Source organism: Vanacampus margaritifer, chromosome 1, assembly GCF_051991255.1.
Source record: "Vanacampus margaritifer isolate UIUO_Vmar chromosome 1, RoL_Vmar_1.0, whole genome shotgun sequence".
Taxonomy (NCBI): Eukaryota; Metazoa; Chordata; class Actinopteri; order Syngnathiformes; family Syngnathidae; genus Vanacampus; species Vanacampus margaritifer.
The window spans coordinates 32,536,521-32,552,239 of record NC_135432.1 but is presented as its reverse complement, the minus strand read 5'-3'; the positions used below and the strand labels follow the sequence as shown (position 1 = coordinate 32,552,239).

General features: G+C 40.9%; 1 protein-coding gene across 5 annotated transcripts in view; it reads right to left on the bottom strand.

The window, feature by feature from the left end:
* dlgap4a (discs, large (Drosophila) homolog-associated protein 4a) overlaps positions 1 to 14,667 on the bottom strand; it is a 90,626-nt gene extending 75,959 nt beyond the window's left edge. For 2 of the 5 annotated variants that reach the window (XM_077549029.1, XM_077549050.1), the window contains exon 1: positions 14,363 to 14,666. The gene's annotated coding sequence lies outside the window, so the exon portion shown is untranslated. Of the gene's footprint in view, positions 1 to 14,362 lie in introns of all 5 variants that reach the window. The other 3 variants (XM_077549038.1, XM_077549055.1, XM_077549045.1) reach the window with 2 other exon arrangements.
* Between the last annotated feature and the right edge of the window lie 1,052 nt (positions 14,668 to 15,719).

The following is a 15,719-nucleotide window of genomic DNA, read 5'->3' as shown; positions in this document are numbered from 1 at the left end:
GCATTGTTTAATAAACGCAAACACTCCTTTAAAGCAAACAGAGTGTGAGTGCTAACCAAACAGGAGCACTGACCTTAAGAAGAATGAGAAGCATATACTGGACCTTGTTCAAAAATCATTTCTGTTTGAAAGGTCTTGGTAAGACCATCTGCTTCTCAGTTCTGAGGTGCAGGTGTTGGTGGAGGTTGTTTGTCTATACTGTATGTGTCCTACAATTGACTGGTGACCAGTCCAGGGTTGACCCCACCTCTTGCTCAAAGTCAGCTAGGATAAGCCCTAATGAGGACAAGCGGTACAGAAAATGGATCGATGGAAGATCGGCGTCTATACGTTAGAGATTATCAAAGGCAAATTTAGTCAGTTTCTTCTAAAAGTAGCCTAATGTAAATGCTTGTGCTAATAAAGCTATTGAATTATTTGTTGTACTTTTTGTTACATTTTAAAAATGTTACATCAGTAAAAGGTAAATGTTTCTCCTGCATGGAAATACCCTAAAAATACAGTTTGTACCATAACAGGACTGCAAATGACAGGACTAATACCCATCAGCGGGAGTTCCGTGAGAAAGCATGTATTTATTTATTTTATTTTTTATTTTACCATTATGGTCAATTACAGTATAATTATTTTCATACCCTGAAACCATATTCCATCGTATATCACTAGGTTAAGCACAATATGCCCTATCTCATAAATTTAAAAACACACAGAGGTGCTAGCTGTTCGTGTCCTGGGGCGATAAACACCAGATCGAGAGGTGTCTCACAGCCGAATCCTTGTTTCAATCAGTAGAAACTATGGGTGAGCTTTACCATGGCAACCGCTTCAGATAAACCCCGCTTGATAAATACACTGAATGCTTCCTTCTCTCTAATATATGAAACTTAAATGCTTCAGTATTGACCATTTGCACCGACGTCATGTGATCACGTGACTGCCCTATGACGGACGGCGGAAGGAAATGATTGTTGAATGGAAGTGGACGTGACCCGGAGCGACTTAGTGACTTTTATTTTACAAATTCAAAGTTATTATTGCCCATACAGCCATTGAATCTATTACCTCAACCGATGGTCGCCTGTCAGTCGAAGTTGCACATTTAGTCGGGACTCAGAGAGCGCGATATTTACTTAAGTTGGAGATCGCTAGTTTGAAAACAGCTCCTTACCCTCTGTTGCCTGCTGTTTTTACCAAGTTAATCAAATGGCCGACTTTGCCGGAATTCACAGTGCACGTTGGAGTGGACGCTAACTATCTGGCTCGTTAATGTGATTTGAAACACGCAATTCGACACCTCTGTTGATATGACCATTTCATAAGATCATCGATTAGATAAAGGACTTTACGCTGTACGAGATTCAATGGTTACAATACAGGCAAGTGTCTCTTTTGCCGTCCAGCGTCCCGGAGGGGGCGTTCGTTCCCATGAGGGCTGTGACGTCACGTGCAAAAGGTCAATAGTGTACAAAAACACATTTTCAGTACTTTAAATAGCGATGCCCTCACACCACAAAATATCAACATTTAGTTGCATAAATAGTGTAATAATAAATGTATTTGACACACAGTACAGGACTAATTGAATTAGATATCCCTGCAATTGTTTCTGTTATCTCAAACTAACACAGTGTCTTCTGTTATTATGCAAGATCTGTGCAAGACTATTTGCACATGCAGGATTAAGTCAAACTCAAGTCTTGGTGTGTGCGTTTTTTTCTCTGCCCCGTGTCCAAATGAAAGCTTAGTCTAAGCTGCGCTCCACAAAGAGCTACAATATTTCTTTGTGAAATCCTTCAGCCGGATGTTTGCATCTCTTGCAAAGTAGACTAAATTTTTGGGCTGCTGAAAGAAGTTCTAATTGGGGGGTCACACATGGACATGAACGATCAAGGTGGAATGCCCACTTCACACACAGCAAAAAGCCCAGTGGTGAAGTAACTGTCACAGAGTTGATTTCAACACTTTTTTTAGAGTTTATATAGCTCCACCCTTTCTCAAGTTAAATTAAAATTTTAAAGTAGTAAAAACATTGGGAGAGAGTACATGTTTAGCTCACTAAGCAGAGTTACTACAGAAGTAGACATTTAACTTTTCTCAGACACTCATAAAAGTTGACTCCTAATAGATCGAACCTGCACAATTCGGTACCAAAAGTAGCGAGTCTAGTCTATCCAGCAACATATTGTTTAGGGCTTTGTAAATAAATTTAACCTTTAACTTTGGCCTGTCACATGCTTTTTATAGCGAAGCTTCAACAATGAGAGGATCCGCTTCAATCGGCATTTATTCAAGTTGGCTGTGTTCACACTCACAACGGCAAAAAATCACATTTTGCTGCGTGGATCTGTGAAAGTACCAAAACTTGATCTAGCCTGCCTCTATGCAGATTTAGAACGTGGGTACGAAAATAGAGCCCAGGTTGTCACATTGTGACTGTAAGAGTCACAGAAAGGTAAAGAAATGGATGTCCTTAAAATATTCATGGATTAAACACCTTGTTGAGAATTTTACCGTTTGGCTCCTTGCTAGAGAACAGCAAAATAACAACACCCTGAAAGCTCAACATCCTTTACTTAGTGTATATGTGTGGATTCTTTAATGTTTTAAATCAGTGTTTCTCAACCCTTGTCCTCGGGGAACACTATCCAGCCTGTTTTCCATGTCTCCCTTCACCAACACCGGTGAGGATCGTTATCAGGCTTCTCTACAGCTTGCTGATGAGCTGATCATTGGAAACCCGTGTTGGCTGGATAGTGTTCCCCGAGGACCAGGGTTGAGAAACACCGCCTTCAATTATGTGAGCAGGACAATGCCCTGAAGTAGCTAAATGTTAACACTTAGCTATTAGTATTGTATAGATTGCATTTTACCGTAGTAAAGACTCATTACTAGCATGGTCAGCATATCAAAATAATTTAAGATGCAATGCTACCAATTGGAAACAGGCAAACCTGACAGCAAATGAAGACTGTGAAATCTTTGAGGATTCAAAATGAAAAAGCTAATTAAAAGGTGTGAGAAACATAGCAGCCTAGATGTGAGAATCCATATGTCACATGTTTCAATAAAACACATGTTTTTACTCACTCAATTGACACAATTTCACTCTTGAAAACAGTGTTTTGGGCTATATTTTTCATATCTGTGTTCTCAGGCTGTGTTTTTTTCTGCAGCAGCCTTATTGATGTGGGCGGCTCCTTCGGCTACACACCTGCCACAGAAATGCAATCAGCTGTCTTCAAAAGGCAGCTGAAGCGGTGAACTGGTGTTGGACTATTCACTTGCTCTCCTTCGTAGACCAACTGTCTGCTGCATTCAAGGAAGGTCGGAAGTCGGACTTTCCCAGTTCCAACCTGAAAGCGTTTGTGGCAAAAGTAAACAACCAAAATGGCAGACAGTGATAAATAGTTTTTTTAAATTTTGGTCTTCAAAGCACATTTTGACTTCCAGCAAACTTGTCTTCTCAAAAGCTTTCCATACAGTTGTTCACCGTATAATTTCATGCAGGCAGATAGCGGCATACTGTCATATACTTGTGTTATGTGAAGCTATGTCGAATATTTATGAATGAAGAAAGCTATCTGATTTATACTCGAGTAAATTGTGTTTTATCAATTCACGGCCTGTGTTTCTAAAGGGGTCGCCATTGTAGAGCGACGTCACATTGTAGTCGGTCGGTGAAGTCGGGGTACTTTTTTTCTTCCGACTTCGCAAGTGGGATTTCCGAGTTCAAAGGGGCGTTCCCGTACACACTTCCTGGTTTGAAGTTGGAAAAGTCAGACTTCCCACTTTCCTCGAATGCAGCAGTGAGTAGTTTCAAATCCCTGAACCTCAGTTTTTTGTTACTCCCTTGACTTTTTGTAAGTAAGGTAAGGTAAGGTAAATTCCACTGATTGTCACACCCAACTAAGTGGGGGCAAAATTCATTCTCCGCATTTGACCCATCCCCTGAGGGAGCGGTGAGCAGCAATGATTGCGCTCGGGAATCACATGGTGATCTAACCCCCCAATTCCAACCCTTTATATTGAGTGTCAAGCAGGGAGGGAATGGGTCCCATTTTCATAGTCTTTGGTATGACCCGGACAGGGATTGAACCCACAACCTCCCAGTCTCAGGGGGGACACTCTACCTACCACAAGGCCACTGAGTTGGTACAGTAAGGTGTTTTTAGAGATGGCAAAAATGGAACATTGAAACGATCGAATCATTTTGAACAATTGACTCAGAAAAATAATCGATCTTTTGGAACGTTCGACTGACTTAATGACTTAAATGGTTTGATGAGACCCACATTACTATCACAATTATTTTTTTAAAAACTTGTACATTTCAAAGGCTGTTATATTGTTATTTCTTTTATTTTATTTCTTTATTTATTTGCGACAGAACAGCTTAAGTTTCCATAGGCAACATTAGATAGAATAAGAATGACCTGCAAAAAATATACCACTTTATATCAGTAATTGAACCGGGGGTCGTCAACATATAAGGCTGGCCTCAGTACAACGTGCAGGTGCGTTACCACTGAGCTAACCACCACCTCATAAATCTTATGATATGTTATCATGTAGGGGAATGAATCAGTAGCCCGGGCAATTTAAGAAGTTTATGCTTAGGTTGGATATATTTTAGATTTAGGACATTTTCATAAAGTGCAAAGGTAGGATTTTAATTTTAGAAAAGGGATAACATGATCACTGTTCACTTGTTGAAACAATAGCTGTGACATTTCGAAACATTTGGGGGCGTAATGGAACGTGAAATACAACAGTCACGTGACACCTTGTTTCTGAAACAGACCTTGGAACAGTGTTTCGAATCACAAGTTCCGTCTGTGTTTCGCTATGTATGTACCAAAACACAGTTTTGATTTTGCCATCACTAGTTGTTTTTGTTCACCCTTGGATCCTTTTTGCAAGCCCTTTTTGACGTTATATTTGCTTCTTGCCTTTTACAAGCGTTTTATGTTGAAGGTTATAATGGTGAGCGCAGTTTTTGTAAATAAATATTTGTCAACTCTTTATCTGTCTGTGAGTTCTGGGATCCGTACACCCAAACCTAACAATATTAGTCCAATTTAATTTTACTTAACTGCTTGCTTACATGACGTTATTTATTTTCATCACCAAATGACTCATGAGTGAGGAACATTTACAATTCAGTAGGCCCTTTGATGAATTTCAATTCATTTTAATATGATGCAACCAGGCTTGATTATTGCTGAAGAGGGCACCATTGATCGAATGTCAGCATCTATATAGCCACCATGGTCATGGTGCATTAATCATCTCTATTGACTGTATATTTCGTTCAGTCTAATGATGTGATGGAGTCAACGGGTCAGGTTAATAACACCAAGAATGGCAACATGGCCAATGACATGAAATGTGTCCATATGGCTCTGCAACATGGGCGCACCCGGGGTCAAGTCTTGCTTTGAGTGAATGTAATCGGTGGCAGAAGGCGATATCCTGTCGTGTTAATCTTCAGCAGGCTCAGATCTGCTCTCTGACCATCAAGGCTCATGTCTATGCATGATGACTGCTGCAGAAGAGCGCCACATTAGTATTGTGAGACCATCACAATCTGCTTGCAATAATCTCATGATCAGAATGGGATTCGCTGAAATGCAAATTCAGACATTTTCACTTTTATTCCATCCCCATCTGATATACGTTTGTTCACCACTGTATTCACACAACCTTAGCCAGCAGTGTCTTGTCAATAGCAATTGTTTGTTTCTCACTGTGAACCTTTATAACCCTGTGTACCAAACACTGGTTATAAAGATGGTAGTTGCTTCTTATTGTTATTAAAGTTAACTTCATATTAGCATGCTGTGGCTATTACTGCTCAAAGCACTGAGAGCTCCATCACTGCATGTCCAAAAACCCTTTTTTTTTAATATATACACAACCACCCACAGACACAATCACCAAGTACTGCTCTAGAAATCCAAGCGAGGGTTACACAAATTCTCTTTGTAGTCTCAAAACAAAATATCCCCAAGCTTTAAGGATCACCCTGCATTGCTTCGGCAGCATCCTTTGGCACTATTTAGCATAGCGTATTTTCTTCTTTCACACAGGAATTGTCCCTTAGTCATGTTAGGCGACTTTCACCTCAAGCCTGCTTTGCCTCTTGGCTGTAACAAAGTCATTTTAGGGCGATTTGCTTGTGCGCTACAAGCAGAGAAAATATGCTATATTTCCATCAATCTGTTTTTATATTTGCATTTTTTGATTTGCATTTCTGTATTTCTGTAGCACATTATTAACTGAGGCAACTATTATCATTTGGAGCGCCAGAGAGACAGTGAAATGAATAAACATCTGTTACTAGGATCTCCTTCTCAATGGACACACGAGACATAATTAATCACTGAGGGACAGAAATTCACAATTGCTGCACACTGATGTATTTGTCCCTGGTGAGGAGCATTTGGTTTATTAACATGCAAATTTGTGTCAGAGGATCCGTACAGTGAGGAAGCCCAAGAAGTGGCTTAAAATGACATTAGGTTATAGATTAGATCTGCTTTCTCCGGGGATGAGTCAAATGCGGAGAACAAATTTCGCCCCACTTAGGTTGGTGTGACAATTAACTGGTAGCGACTTTAACTTTAACTTAGCACAAACGCTAGTGCTAACACATCATGTGTGAGCTTTTCCACTATTATAATGCACTGATACATAAGGCGATCTGGGATGACTTTGTCAAGAACAGAGACTGTTTTCTCAATCGCAAGTCAGCAACTTGATTTGAAGCACTTATTTTAAAAGTCAAAACATTATGTAATGTTACATAAGTGTGTCCTTGTATGATATGGTTCGTCCTTTCTTCATTGTTATTATACAAGCCCAAATGAAGGAAGTTAGTCAAGCATGGTGAACTGTTGGCAGGAAAGGTCACTGACTCAGCAGTGGCAGCAGACTTAGGTTACCTCCAGGCAGTGGTACACACATATACTGTATATAAATACTACATAACAGAAGCGAGCAAAGTGCTGGGTGAGTATATGAATATTATGCAGCCGAAGCCTTAAAGGGGAAGTCAAGTCAAAAATGTTGCTTACCATGATGCAGTAATAGTATGTTCTATGTGCCCCAATAGACTAAACTTGGCATTCTTGTTGATAGTGTTTGTGAAATGTGAATTAAACAGCAAAATCCACCCATACCCAGGCTAACCTAGTTGGGCTACAGAATTTAGAATGTCAGTAGATCTGAATTAAGTCCTTTTAACACTGCATTTAGGAGGGCGCAACGTGCCATTGACCATTGTGTAGGTGGCGAGGGGCAGGGACCACGGAAAGCAATGTTGAAGGGTGGTGAGGAGCGGCACAGCACCTCAAAATGGAGAAACAACTATAGAGCGGTGCATTGTGACATCAAAGAAGCGCTTCCAATTGGAGAGGAGCTGGTGGAGTAATTTAAAGTTATTTTGACTATTTGGATGATTAAACTTTCCAAGTTCTCACCGAGCCATTTGTTTTTCTCTGCTGATCATGTCCTCCTCCTCCTTAAAATGAGCAAAGTCAGGGCTTTCCTATACAGCAATGAACGATACGTCCTGTTGGTCTAAACAGCCGCAAAATCCGTTTTGACTTTCACGTAGGCTACTCCGTCAGCGCTTGTGAATATGGGCACAGTAGGTGGGTTTCCATCCACCTATTTTTATTTGAATTTTCAAGAATTCCGAAAAAGAAACTGAATTGAAACGGCAGAAATTAAAAAAAAGGCCCAAAATGCACCCAAAAAGTTTGCACGCTTGGAGGGGGTGTTTTTTTAAGCGTATCAATAAAAGAAAAATGTGCATTTTGACGATGGAATCAGGTTTTGTAAATAATAAGAAAGAGAAAAAAAAAAGGGTTTGTGAATAAGCGACTACAAGACTGGATATACAAGCACGTTTGTAGTCACAATAAATGGCGGATGATAAAGTAAGATATGTTTGGGGAGACGAAGAAACACAATTATTTTTGTAATTAATTAAAGAAAAAAAACATGAATGCAATTTTAGATGACTTTATTAACATCAGCTCTGAATGTAACGACACACTTCACTAACATGCAGGACGGAAGCCAACAAGACAAGCTACTTCCGTTCAGTCCGTCAAAACCAACATTCCCACCTGGAACTCCCCATTGTCCCAAAGTTCCGTCACTACAACGTCATCTCGTACCTGCATATTCGCAAAAGAAGAGCGGATGGAAACGGGCATAAGTCGCATGTCTGTTTTGCGCATTTTCACAAAATTTGCATAAAATTTTCAAAACATTTGGATGGACACCTGATTAGTTGAACCTGGTCATGACACGTTGCCACTCTCGCACAGAGTGAGTGCAGTGTGAAAAGGGCTTTACTTTGACTGTGGTTACATTTATTGCCTTGACTGTGTTCAAGGTGATATTTCTCAAGTACAGTTGTAGGTTTTAATTATTGCCATGTTTGAAATATAAAATATATATATCCTTCTTTCTTCTTTTTTTTTTACCTGACAACCACACTGACAACCTATATCAAACGTTGATGTATAAGATAAGAAATGACAATCTTCTTAAAAAATGAGACCACGCCATTTGGCTCTCCACTTCAGGCCTCTCGAAGAAAAATTTGCGAGGGTGACGCCGAGACAATAGCTGAACAGATGGAGCAGTAAGACACTTCTAACAGTGGTAGGGAGGAAGTGTACACACAAGTCTACGCACAAGGCTGAACTCAAGTTACACTGAGGCCTTGTTGCTATGGTAAATGTGGAGGAACAACAGCTTGACATGATACATCCATTGTATTTGAACTATTTTATATATAAGTCAGGATTCACATGCAGAAAACATATCATCCAACAGCAAATCGCAATGCGGCTCTTGCATGTGATTGCACACTGCTATAAAGCTCCACAGTGAGTTTTGCATTCAATTGCACCACAGAGAATTGAACAGGTACAGCCCGAAACATTCAATAGAACACAACATGAATGACAAGAGAGACTTCTCTGTATTGTGACTTTACACCCAGCGAACACCACCAATACAGAACACAAGATAAGTGGGTTGCTTTCAAGGCCGTAATTCATGCACATAAGACAGTTGCATAGTGACATTCTTGCACTTGTGCATCTCATGATGTGATTAATGTGCCCCAGCATGGGCAGTCACATACTGCATGAGAAGGCCTTATAATGTTATAATGTTCCAAGACACAGGCTTGGGGGTAACGGAATACGTTACGTAATCAGAATTTTTTTTTTTTAAGTAACTGTATTCCCTTACAGTTACAGGGAAAACATGTAATCAGATTACAGGTACATTTATTAAAAATGGGGATTACTTCGAGGGATTACAATTTCTACGATGAGAGAGGGAGTGCGAGAGAGCGAGAGGGTGAGAGAGCAAGAGCAGGACCGTTGCTACATGTCGGGGAGGTGGGGACAAACAAACTGACTAGTCGTGTCCGCCACACACGGGCAGTCTGAAAAACCTTCATGGACAGGAGGAGGAAATGCCAACCGGTATTCACTGGAACTTACTCGGAGCGAAAGTTTGAGCTGAGAGTCCAGTGGCATGCTACGCGCTGTAGCTTCTTGCTAGCTAGCCCGCTAGCCTACAACCATAATGTGAGTTACACCTTCCAAACAAATCTTCCTCCCACCAATTCACTATTTAAACATCATACACAACATATACACGGCTAAACTTGTGACTGGGATAAAAGTTCATTTTGCAGTTGATGTCACACATTGTCATCTTCATTGTATTTATCTATCTATCTATGCTTTCAGTGACAGTTTGAAAAAAGCATATGGAAATTAATCAATCAATCAAGCAAGCAAGCAATCAAGCAACCAACCAATCTATAGCCTACATGTTTTTTAATTACACAAGGATTTTTATAGGCTCCCTATTACCCCCCGCAAATAGCAGGGGCACATTGTATAGAATATATATTGTGGTGATATTTATTTTTATTTTGTCTTCATGAGCATACTTGGTATTGGAGTAATCCAAAAGTAATCAAGTTACATTACTTTAATATTATGGTATTTGGATTACGTTACTAACTAAATTTTTTAGGAGGTAACTTGTAACTGTAATGGAATACATTTTAAAAGTAACACTCCCGACCCTGCCAAGACAGTAGGTCCAACACAATATTGCAACTTTGCCCTCATGAGATACACTTGGGTCCAGTTCATGGAGTTCTTTTTATAATCAGTAACAATACAGTCCATTCATAGGGAAAAGAGTCTAAATAAGAGCGACCTGGTAAGTTTGTGGCTTTCTATGTAGAAATTGTATGTTCTCAGCATCACAAAGATTCTTTCAGTAGACTACATGATGGCTTTACTGATGACTATTATTTGAATGTGTCTTTCCTGTGTTTGAATGATGACCTGTCCATAATAAATCTGTCTCAGGCAGCCAAGGTCATCTCAGATAGGTTGCATCGCTATATGACCCTGCACAGGCTGAGAGATATAAATTATGTGTTATGCATGTACTTAAATGCTAATGTGGCTTCTTCTTGTTATTTTGACGACTTCTTTCTTGGCCAGGAACCCGACAACAACAACATCTAATATCAACCAAGTGTATTTTTGTTTCACATATGATGACAATGTTGTTGCATTTGCAACAATCCCCATTCACGCAAGCAAGGGAAAAAATCTTACAGGAATACAGTATACAGTACATGATACAATGACCAAACACAAAGCTGCGGCAAGCCATGACTTGGAGTTTTTCTTCAAAGATGAAGCTGTTTCGATAAAACGTTCATCGCCATAGGTTGTGTGGCGGCATCGCCAAAGTGACGAGGTGCAAACGAAGCCAATGTGCAAGGTACTGTATGTCCCTCAAAACTGGCAACACAACAAACCTGTTTAATCATTTGAAGAAGTACTACCACACAGTGATTATGAAAATGCAAGCGGAGTCGGCACTGCCTCTGCTGCCACACGCATAGCATTAGCAGTTAGCTGATACTAACAATCACTGAGCCACCAGACCAAAACATCTTTTGGTCATGCACATTTGCAAATTGACATATGAAGCATCATAACTTTAAAATGGTCATACCAAACAAAACAAACAAGGAGACAAATTATGGTAATTATTGACAAGATCAGATGAATGGTGACCAAAATCTCCCCATCCTCCGGTCAGTGAATGGCTACCAATCCATGAAAAGCATGGACTTGTTCGAGCTGGTCTGTAGTAGAAAAAAAGTTGGGGACCAGTGATCTAGAAAGTCACAATGAAAGATTGCACTTTGCCTGTCAGCTTTTTCCACTGACCTTTTTATTAGAATTCTCACAAAGTTGGAGAACCCAGCAAGTATTGAATAAATACACTGCAGTCTGCCTTCCATGCTGGTGTGATCAAATCACATTTAAGATTCTTTCAAAAGTGCTTCAGACTTCATTACTATTTGATGTTAATGTTAAAGTATGAACTGAGCCTAGCTAGGATATAATGAATGTGAAAGCAGAGGCCTCAAAAGCTGAAGGGTTGAAAAAGAAATGACCTCAAAATGTTACCTGTAAACAGATCCTTGGCTGAGAATGTATTAACTCTCCTTAAAAAAGAAAAAAACAATGTTAAAAACGGGCTTTAACAAAATACTTAAAGGAATAACTGTACTTTTATTTAGTGTAATGCATCTGTCCACCACCTATCCTGTTCAGGGTTATGGGTTAAAAAGAAAATGGAGCCTATCCTACAAGTTAAAGGCAGGGTACACCCTGAACTGTTCACCTATCAATCGCAGGGCTCAACCAGAACCATCAATGCTTTAGAAGCTCCTATTGTTTGCCATTATAAAAAAAGATATAACATTAAAATAACTGCTGTGAACGGTGCTGTGCACTGGCTTGATGATGGAGATGAATGCCTATGCTATTGAAATGGGAAACTCAGATTGCCCAATAGCTTGAACTATAATATTGCTGGACAAGCCAGAACGCCTTCACTGTTGCGTTAGTGCCAGTAGTGACGCCGGCAGTGTTTGAGGCTTTGAGCACATTTTGTAACACAAAGACACTAATGTGCACATTAAGTCACATCACCAGTGGAAAACATATCATATCAACAGATACTAGTGTTGTTCCGATATCAGTATCGGGAGAGGCCCCAATAACGCATTAAAACAGTAGTATCGGCATCAGTAGTACGAACAGGAACGTGTTGAGACCATTATTTCCAACACTAATATAGGACTTTGGATGCAGCATCTTGTGTCTTGCTTGTGCACGACATTCACTAATGTGTGACATGTTCACTGCATGCCCAGCCAAGATATCCTATTTGCCCTTGAATGTTCTGAACCAATGGCAGGGCAGCTTTTTTATGTTGGAAAAAAAAACCTAGGTATCGGTACGGTATCGGTATCGGGGGCCAAAATGCAGTATCGGAACAACACTAACAGATACACACTTATTTTTCCTCCACATAGACTTCACTAATACATAAACCTTGTCATGTTGAAATTATTGCCGGCTATTGCTTTACATCATTTTAGGGGCTCTATTTTTGTAGACTGGCGCCCGTGCACTCAGTGTAAAAACGGGCGCAACTTCATTTTGGTGCCTGAGCAAGTCTAGTCTAGTCGTGTTTGTAAATTTGGTGGATGCACTATGCTCCGCTGACACCCCCCACATCATCAAGCAATGTGGTGCTAAAAAGTTGACTCGATTTTAGACTTGCAAAAACCAGATCTATCTAGCGGTGCAGGTAACACAATTTTGGCGGATTCGATCGAGGCGCTCTGTGGACATGTGTGATGTTCATTCATAAATATGACAACAACGTGGGACAATCCCTTCGAATCACTGTAGAAATCAATTCTTTGAACGAATTATAATCGTTATTATCTTAAAAGCACCGTACTGACCACGTGGCAATTAAGTGGGTGCAACCAAGGCGGTCTCCAATTGCCCACGTCACATGTGCAGCCACCTACATCATCCGCAAGGGGAGATCTTGCAGTTTACCTGCCAATATCATGCTCGGACCCCAGCGAGTCTATTTCTGTTTCCGCTCTCCGACCACCATGATTTTAATGCAAATGAAGGTTTGCCACGATTGGCTGAGAAAAAAGCTACGTCCCATCCCACAACAGCGCAAACACCCTCTACACTATCTATCAGTGCAAATCCTGCCAAAATACCAAAAGAAAACTCCAGAGTTGAGCAAAGCGCTTATTACTTAATATATACAAATCATATTTCAAACAAGAGAAGGCTTCTGTAATCTATTTGCATGCCCGTCGCTCTCATACAGTGACAACGGCAATTGCTTTTTGCACTTCAGGTGCAGCAGCGATGTTTCTTCTCTATCATTTAACTTCAACTGTAATAGATTGCGTCACGGAAAGCTCAACTCTCTTCAATACTATCATGTGGTATTCATAAGCATAATATAATTGGCGCTCATCTTCTCCAATTGCTCAATAATCAACTATCTATGGTGATATCTATTGCAAAATAGTGCACCTGTTACACATGTATAGATTCTGAGACCAGACAAGGTGTTATTTGTCAGAAAGAGCAAAGCTTCATCTGTCAGACTGCCAATCTCTCAATGTGTCTCGGAGGCTGACATCCCCCCGTGTGCCATCCACAGATTTGCGGCCCCATCCTGCCTATGAATTATTAATCAAGCTTCCACTAACAAATGGGCTTTTAATTGTCGAAATTGCTGTTTGACAACAACTGAAACACAGGCCTCGATCCAAACAGGCTATCGATCAGCTCAATGCAGCTTCGTCAACAGCAGCAGAGGAGGCGAGAGCTGCTGTGAATCAACCCCGGAGTGATGCAGGACAAGGCAAACTAACAGGATTATTTATTTATTTGTTTTTTTAAAGCTCTCTAGCAATTAAACTTTGAAAGCACAATACGGGACAAGGAAAAGCAAGTTAATTCATCATTTTGTGATTTCAAATTATGCAGCAAGTTCACAGAGACTTGCATTACTGTGCCTTTCGGAAACTTGCCAAGAGGACACACATGCATGTGAACGTCTGCCATGCAGATGCAGTAGGCTATTTTCCTCAATCAAGTGCCCGGGCTGAGGCAGTGAAGAGCAGATCTGTACTCCACAGGCATCCTGAGCTGAACCTCACTCAGCAGGATGATGCAAACAGGCTGTCGGCGTCACACGCACCTACGAGTCACATCTCTGTATCTTGCACGGTCATACTCGGGCACGGTGACCTATTCGAAACCGCAGATCGACCGTAGGAGGCTTTGCGATGCAACGAGGCAGCCTGGTGAGCTCCAATCGAGCATCGGGTGGTTGTTTTAAGAGACAGAAAGCCGCAACGCCCGGCGTGAAAACAGCAACCTTACCTTCTCACCTTTTATTGTGATGAGCTGCAGATGTTGCTGCCTGTCACACGCCAATAGTTATCCTCCTCTTGCATGTCGACCAAATCTCCGCCAACAGACTCTTTTTCTATATCTCTGCAAGGTAAACAACACGCCCCAATATCACGGCATGAAAAACGCAAGTGTCAGTCTATCGAGCCGCCCTCCGCTGGATGCGGCTCACCGGCTCGCGAGAGGCTGAAGCTCCATGGCGGCACGGGGAGCTCTGCTGGGAGGCTGCCGCTGATGTTGCAGCAGCCTTTTACTCCGACGAGACGTGGGATGAGTGCGGTGAGGGTGCGGGTGGGGTGGGGGCGTCCGAGGGCCCACGACCAACAGCCCCCGAAATCAAACCAAGTGGGGGAGCCGTAATGATGACGGTGTCACGGTGGATGAATCACCACGCGTGCGTGTTTTATCAGCAAGTCAATTAGAGAGAGCTCATCTAGGATGATTCACCCACAGTAACAAAGTGCCAATATGGGATATTTAGAATTAAGCACTTTAAACAATCCAGGAAGAGGAAAAGCTTCCAAATTTGAACGTGTTCTCACTTAGAAGAGATGCCCAAGACACTTTTTACTTTTTGCAGGTTCTAGTGCTAATTGAAGTAATCATGCTTTCTTTGAATATAAATGAGCATGGCATTTGTGTGACTGGAGTGTAACGACATCGCTAATAAGACAGACATAATTCTAATAATAATATTTAAAACACACGCACACACACCATTTACCATTAGGATGAATTTCAAATTGAATTGCCCTCTTTTGCAAAAATTGTACCTCTCTCTCTCTCTCTGTTCAGAAAAATAAGTGACTATAATTTGACATTTTTAACAAGAAATAATAAGGGCTGTTTTTGCTTTTCATTGTTTGCTAAAGAAAATAATTCTACACTCTGGTATTACAGAAGCATATAGCAAAAACATCATATTTTGGTATTTACCAATGGGTCTAATAAATGTGTTCAAGACCCTGTGAAGCAAGGGTGTCCAAACTTTTTCCTCCCACGTGTGCCCTGTTTATTAAACGGTGATTGGTGAACTTTCCTTTTTGTCTTTGTGGACCCACACCGACACGACAACAAGTGAGGTGGTAACGTATATTGGATTAACCCACCACTGGTCCACACTCCACAGTGTCTGGAAACCTATTAGCTTGCGATCTAGCTGGTGGCTAGCTCCTCTCGTCGCAGAATGCCTTTATATCGCCAATATAGGTGTTTTATACATAGGCCTACTGCATATGCTAATGTTCAACAGTCTGTTACTAAACACAAATAAAACGCAATTTTGCTTCTGTTCCAATTTTTCGAGAGTTGAACTAAACGATCTAAAACTTTTTC